The sequence below is a fragment of the Trichechus manatus genome, unplaced genomic scaffold (assembly GCF_000243295.1).
Source record: "Trichechus manatus latirostris isolate Lorelei unplaced genomic scaffold, TriManLat1.0 scaffold01192, whole genome shotgun sequence".
In the NCBI taxonomy this organism is placed as follows: Eukaryota; Metazoa; Chordata; class Mammalia; order Sirenia; family Trichechidae; genus Trichechus; species Trichechus manatus.
The window spans coordinates 1-7,563 of NW_004445128.1; the positions used below are offsets into that span (position 1 = coordinate 1).

Below are 7,563 nucleotides of genomic sequence, written 5' to 3' on the forward strand. Positions count from 1 at the left end.
TGTTGTGGGGTTGTTAACCAATGTTATAAAACAACATGTGTACTTCTGTTTCATGAGAAACTATTTGTTCTGTAAGCCTTAGCCTGAAGTACCATAAAAAAAAACAAAAGTATCAAAACTCAGCACAATTGGAACATAAGGTTTATTCTGAGCAGTTATTCTATATGCATATACTGAGACAATTTGGATTCCATAAAAAAGGAGGAAGCTAGGTACAATGTGGTTTACAAAGAGAACAGGAGGGAGAAATACAGAAGATCAACCATTGGCTAATCTTAACATGATTGATTGAACCCTGCCCTCCCCCTTTTACTGAGATCAATGCATATCAGGTCAGAAGATGGTCCCTGGCCTGCCACCCAGTGGTATCTTTTGAAATTCAAATTTAGTAATCCTACCTTTCAACAGGAAAAAAAGAATTAGCAATTTTGGGTAAAAGAAAAGCCATGAGTGGATTAATTTTGGTCAGGGATTTCTTTAAAGTGAATATCTAGTTTCATGGGTGAGAAAACCCTAAAATCAGAGCAAGATATTTGCTATCAATTTCTCTCCTTGACAGAACTAAATAAGACAAAATGACAGTTGCTTCTCTCTTTTTGTTGCCGAGTGGTATCGGCTTGACTTGCATTGGCCAATAAACAAGAGACCGAGGTGGGAGAGCAGAAAAAGCAACTTTATTTCGTTGCACAAGGAAAGGGTGGCAGTTGGAGCTGCTGCTGCCAAGACTGCTCAGAGGGAGCGAGGGAAAAGGTTACTTTTATGGAATTTACAAGCAGGGAGTTTACATAAGTTATGTCAGCCACATTCTTAATCATACCACGCAGGCGCAATGGGGTTTACATAGAACTTCATGCATCGCCAGAATTTTTACAGGACAGGCCAAGCAAAGGAACTAGGATTCTAATGCAAAGTTGTGGGGCAGGCCAAGCAAAACAAACAGGATTCTGATGCAAAGCTGCTTGAGGCAGTGGAGTTTCCCACGGCCTGGGGATCTCTGCCTTATCCCCTTCCCCACAATAAAAATTTTCAGTTAGTGTAAATTTTACCAACATTTATATCAAGGAAAAGTCATAATATCCTCTAGGAAATTCCCTTTATTCTTTTTCCTTTTATTGAAGCTAAAATTTGTATCATATTATCATCACACAATTTTCTAGGCTAAAATTAATCCCTAGGGCTCCTTGATAAAGGAGATCAAACTCCGTCTGTGATGAAGAAAATGCCTAATTCCCTTCTCTAGTATAGGGTAGCTATGAGTCGGAATGGACTCCAAGGTTTTTAGTAACAGAGAGAGGGAGTAATGAGGGTATGTGCCAGAGCAGACAGCATGCAATAGCGTTGGAGCAGTTCATTTGCAGTCTATAAATGTAATGCAGGGTCCTGTGAACTTTACAAGTCATATTTCCATCAAGATTTTTCCTCTTTCTATCTAAATTACTTGTTGCATCCAATCTCTGCTATCACATACACAGGGCACTAGTGGCTGGCTACTGGTAGTGGTGGTTGCCTTTAACTTGATTCTGAATCACGGCAACCCCACATATGCAGAGTAGAACCGCTCCAAAGAGTTTTCCAGGCTGTGACCTTTCAAAAGCAGATCGCCAAGCCTGTCTTGGAGCCAAACTTTTTTGTCTAAAGTTGAATAGAAAAATTAATACCAGACATCTTATCTTGATTTTAAGATTTTTCTTACCCATGAAACCAAATATTCTCTTTAAAGAAATTCCTGACCAAAGTCACTCTGCCAGCCACTTCTCTTTCATCAGAAGTTACAAATCTTTTCTTTTCTGTTTGAAGCCAGGCTTACTAAATTTGAATCTCAAAAGATATGGCTGGGTAGAGGGACAGAGACTACCTTGTGAACTGATAACCCACTGATGTCAGTAAAAGAGGTAGGGCAAGGTTCAGTCAATCATGTTAAAATTAGTCAATGGTTGATCTTCTGTATTTCTCCCTCCTCTTCTCTTTATAAGCCTCACTGTACCTACCTCCTTCAAGCCATTTGCTTTTTCTGGAGTCAAAATGTCCTCCTTATATGCATATAGAATAACTGCTCAGAATAAACCTCATATTCAACTTTCAGAGTGTTTTGATTATTTTTAAATCAAACCTGTTGCCATCCAGTCGATTGTGATTCATAGCAATCCCGTTGGACAGAGTAGAACTACCCCGTAGGATTTTCAAGGAGTGGCTGGTGGGTTCGAACTGCCAGCCTTTTGGTTAGCAGCTGTAGTTCTTGAGTACTTAAGTGTTTGTGCTACCTAGGGGCTCCTATATATAGTGGCGTCCATACTTTAAAGTGATCATGACTAGCTATTTGAAACTGTTGCTCTCAAAAGAGGTTCACACACGGTGGTGCCATCAGAAAACCACGAGCAACACAGACATCTCTCACACAGTCTAATCATCATTTCAACCTTTCTTTTCCCTATCAGTTCACTCTCAGAATCTTTATTGCTGTCAACTAAGTCGGAATCTACTTGAAGGTCATGGGTTTTTTTTTTTGTTGTTTTTTTTTTTGGTTTAGTCAGTGCAGAGAAGAATCTCGGTTGTGTTCACCCTAATAGTGACGTCTGCTGGTCAATATGGGGCATTTCACCTTGATTCAGGAGCCAATCTGAAGGGCAGAACTCAAAACCAAGAGTAGTTCTGGAAATAGAAGTCATCGCCCCACCAAAATCAGAAATTTGGAGGTCCCTGGACACATCCCCCCCCCCACAAAAAAAAACTAGAATGTTCAATAATTTTTAGATGTTAGAGAATCCTTAAAGATAATCTAGTCTAATCTTTTCATTTTATAACTGTTGGAAACCAAGGCCATCAAAATTCAGTGACTTTTTCGGGGCCACACAGAGTATTATTAGTGGAACTGCTGTTAATACCCTGGTATTTTGCTAATTCCTAATTAAGTGATTTTTGCATTATACCATATGGGAAAAGGCATTTCTCCTCTTTCCCACTTTCTCATCTGAGACCACTATAAAAGATCATTGTTACATTATTACTATTACCATACTTTACTCAAATAACACACACCTTGTAGGTTTGTTTGCCAAAAGTGTCCTCCCCTTCCCATTTTCATGAGTGCTGCCATGGTAATTTTTTTATATGTTGCCATAAAATACTAGCATTGCACACTTACAAAAATACTTGTTGGGGGAGGGAGCGGTTGGCAAACAAATGAAGAAGGCATGTCTTATTTGCATAAAAATACAGTACAACCCTCTGCCATAGGAGCAGTAATGGCACACACATACACACACATGCACATTGTCACAAAACAGTGTTCTTCTTAAATCAGAAATCTTCTTGAAACAAATGAAATACTCTAAAAATTAGAAAACCTATGCAAATAAAAATTATTAAAAGATAATTATCTTTACTTTGAACTTTTTCTATTCTAACAAGAGCTCGAATGCTTTCAGTAAATAGACATCTCAAAAGTAAATACAGTTAGAAAAAGAGTAACTAAGCCTCATTTTTTGTATAATAAATTTATTTATAACTCCGTTTTACTGAGGTTAACAGAAGCTGAAATCCCTAGACTGTGTCAAAGACCAGGTGATTCTGAAAGATAGAAATCTTCGCTTTCATGCATACATATCATGCAGAATAATTTTATGCATGTTGCTAAAAGTATCAGTTTAACTCTAACATTACTTACAGAAAATATACTCTTGAAAACAATTGAAGTTTTGAATACTATCGGGTTAGGAAAACGTATTTGTTTTTACATTCAGCAACTTTTTTGCTTATGATTACTGAAAAAGGAAGAAAATAAGAGAAAAATTTTATACTGCTGATAAAGAGTGACAAATAGCTGAGATTCTTCCTTATTGTATAAATCAAGCCTTACAGATTGAGAGAGGATACCTAATCTAGTTTACGTTATATACCTCCAATTTTTTTTTTTTTTTTAGCAAAATTGGAGAACATTCCATGTAAATAGAAAAGAAGTTCTGAGAGAAATATTTATGTTACAATTCCTATAATACAGAGGCAGCGTTAGTACAGGGATAAGACCCAAGGTTCACATCCCAGCTTGGAAACTTTCTAACTCTGTGACACTGGGGAAGTTTCTTAACTTTTTTGCCTTAATTTCCTCCTCAGTAAAATTGGGATAATAATATTATCTACTTCATAGGACTATTATGGTAATTACATATGTCAAGATTTATAAAGTGCATAGAATAGTGCCAAGCATGTGATAAGCACTAAATGAGATTTTGTTGAATAAAAAATTATATAAATATAAAAACATAATTCACACCAGAACTTATTCAGCCTCATAATATGAGTGTCAAACCCACTTAGAAATCACAAAAAGTATAAGTCTAATTGCCCTAGATAAATACAAGGCAGCATTGGAAAGACAGATAATGATATAAAAGCTTACTCCCAACAAGTATGTCCTCCTGGGATTAGTGCTTTTCTCAGACCCAAATTCACACCCTTATTTCTCAAAGTATAAATCAAAGGATTAAGGGAAGGATAACAATATTATTCAACATCTGAGCCACAGTATCCAGCCATGAGCTGGAAGCAGATCAGAGATAAATGAGTACCACAGGGCCATAGAAGAGTAGGATGGAGGCCAGGTGGGCACTGCAGGTTGAGAAGGCTCTGCGCCTGCCTTCTAATGAGTTGATTTTCAATATTGAGTTAACAATGCGAGGATAAGAAGTGAGGATAAGAAGGAAACACATGAGAGCAACAACACCTACATTGGTGAAACTCACCATCTGAGCCAGAGAGGTGTCAGCCCAGGCTAGAGACAGCATCACGGGGATATCACAGAAGAAAGTGTCCACCTCATTGGGGCCACAATAGGGTAACTTAAAGATGAGGAGTGTGAGGACAGAGGCATGCACACAGCTCCCCATCCAAGTGCCCAGAGTCAAGATGGCGCACACCGGATGGTTCATGATGATTGTGTATTGCAAGGGGTGGCAGATGGCTGCAAAGCAGTCATAGGCCATCACGGTGTATAAGAAACACTCAGTGCAGCCCAGGAAATGGTAAAAGAACAGCTGGGTTACACAGCCCTGGTAGGAGATGGTGTGGCTGTGCCAAATTAGGCAGAGCATCATTTTGGGGCGACTGACTGAAGGGAAAAATATGTCCAACACTGACAGATTTCCCAGGAAGAAATATGTCATGGTATGGAGGTTAGAGGAAGTGAGAATGGCCAGAAGAATGAGCAGGTTCCCCAGAAGAGTGAGGAGGTACAAAGCCAGGAATAAGACAAAGAACACTTTTTTCCAGCCCCTCTGTATGAGGGATTCCCATCAGGAGAAACTCAGTAACTGGAGTGTGATTCTTCATCTTCATGGATATTTAGTCCTGGAAGATCAAAGAGTGGCTTCACTGAGGTGAATACTTTCATAGAACTCACTGAAACTGATACTTATGTACTGTGAAGAAATTTAAATATGAGTCAGTGCAATTCTGTTGATAATTCATGGGTGACATTAGTTTTGCCATATAATTGTTAGGCATTTGTTTCCTTAGAAGTAAAATGGAGGGATAACACTAGAGGCGGTATAGAATAGAGGGCAGAGAATAAACTATACAGTCAGATATATCTGAGTTTAAATGCCATATCTGCCCCTTACTCTGTGACTTCAGATAATTTTAACTAAATCTCCTCTGTACCTGTGTAAATAGTGATAATAGTATCTCTCATGGTTCTTGTGAGGATTAATGCTTTAATGCGTATAAAATACCTAGCATAATGCCTGCTCCTACATACAGTTGTTAAAGATTCATTCAAGATATTATTATTCTGATTTTAACTAGCCTTTATTCCACGTATTTCTCTTAGTTTGGCTTGGATAACCTATTAACTCAAATAATCTACAAACTTGCTATCTTCCTTATCAGCTGGAACAATTGGCAATGGAGATATCTATAGTGGGCATGTAATAAAACAGAATGGAAAAACAATATTCAGTGTAGAAAAAAGCAACAATTACCAGTATTATAAACAACCATGTTTTTCCAATACAAAATTTAATCTCTCAATAGCAATTATGTCTGCAATGTTTCTGAATATATGCAATCATCATTAGGGTTTTTGAGGTTATATGCAATCATCATTAAGGTTTTTGAGGTTAGGCTTCATTAACCAGCGAATATCTTAAGAAAATATAGAGTCAACTAAGATAGTATCAGCCCAAACTCCAATAGATCCAGTTCTCACATTCTTCCCACTCTCCTCTAGTGCATACAACCTGTTCAAAGACGAAGGGAAGATGAGAAGAAAGTGCTCTAGAGAAAAGTTGCTTACACAATGGAAACATGGCTGACACAGGCTGAGAACAAGACCCTGCATCCACCTCATCACTGTCTCCTTTGCCTTTAGATGCTGTGGCAATTTCTGAGGCCAGAATAGCTGAACACTCGTCTTTGTTAGAGTCAGTAACTCAGGACTGAAAAATGTGAACCCAGCAGTGCCTCTGGCCCCTGAGTGAAGGAGCAGCAATGGACTCCTCAAGAAAGAATAAGTATCTTTATTTTTCCTTTGGGACCCTCTCTCCTAGGGGCCCTGACTGAAAGTCTGCAGAACAGAGGGAGCAATTAAAATGGAGACTTTCCTTTCTTCCCTCCTTCTTCCCAATTTAATTATAACTCCATTGTCTTCCAAAATAAATGTAGCTTTTTAGTGAATGTTCAAACTGTGGACTAAGACAATTGCTTCTCTGAAGGAGTTAAATAGATATCAGAAATGAAGTAGAGTGGTTTTCTCAATTGGGAGGCAATATGAACTAGACAACATTTAATAAGATTTTGATGGCAAGTGTCTCAATTTTCCAGCATGTTGAGTACTCATCTTGGATATGACTTAAAGCAGTTCATTAAGTGGGGAGGTAGAAGCTGAGGAAAGAGTGCTACATGAGAAGCTACAATAGTAGAATGAAATGATACCAGATTTGTTTTTATGCCCTGAAATATTTAATGACATTTCTGTAATATTTTCACCAGTACAATAATTTATTTCTCTTTTCCTCTTATTCAAAACCATGGAGGTATAGTCATTCTGTTCCAATGGGGAAATATTCCTTCCCTCTCACCTTCTCTCTGGATCTGTCATACATGACTACAAAACATGTCCTATAGATTATTAATCTTTGTATTAATTATAGGCATGGCTTTGTGATTTAAAATGATATTTGGATGACAGTCTCTGAATTAGCATTTTCTGATTTTCCGTAAAATATTTATGAAAAGTCAGAAATTAGACAATACCTAGGAACACTAATATTTACTGCTCTTAGTCATGAGCAGTCCTAAATGGATGAAAATTCTTCAGGGCAGCTTCAGGAGTAGATTAAGAAATTCAGGCTGCTTCAATGGCTTCCAAAGTCTCCATGTCAGGGGAAGTGAAAAGAGGAAGGTCATAATTGAGAATAGCCAGGATGAGATGCACGGTGGGATTAAGGAGCCTGTTCCCAAGCCTCTGGTAGGGCCTGACAGTTAAGGGCCTAAGGCTTAATCTTTAAGAGTTTGTTGGTAAACTCACAAGGGCCTTCATTCTTAATCTCATGAAATGATATCTATTAC

At 38.1% G+C, this 7,563-nt stretch overlaps 1 pseudogene; it reads right to left on the reverse strand.

Annotated features, from left to right (window-relative positions):
- Positions 1–2,218: 2,218 nt before the first annotated feature.
- LOC101358822 (olfactory receptor 958-like) lies at positions 2,219–5,325 on the reverse strand (annotated as a pseudogene).
- Between the last annotated feature and the right edge of the window lie 2,238 nt (positions 5,326–7,563).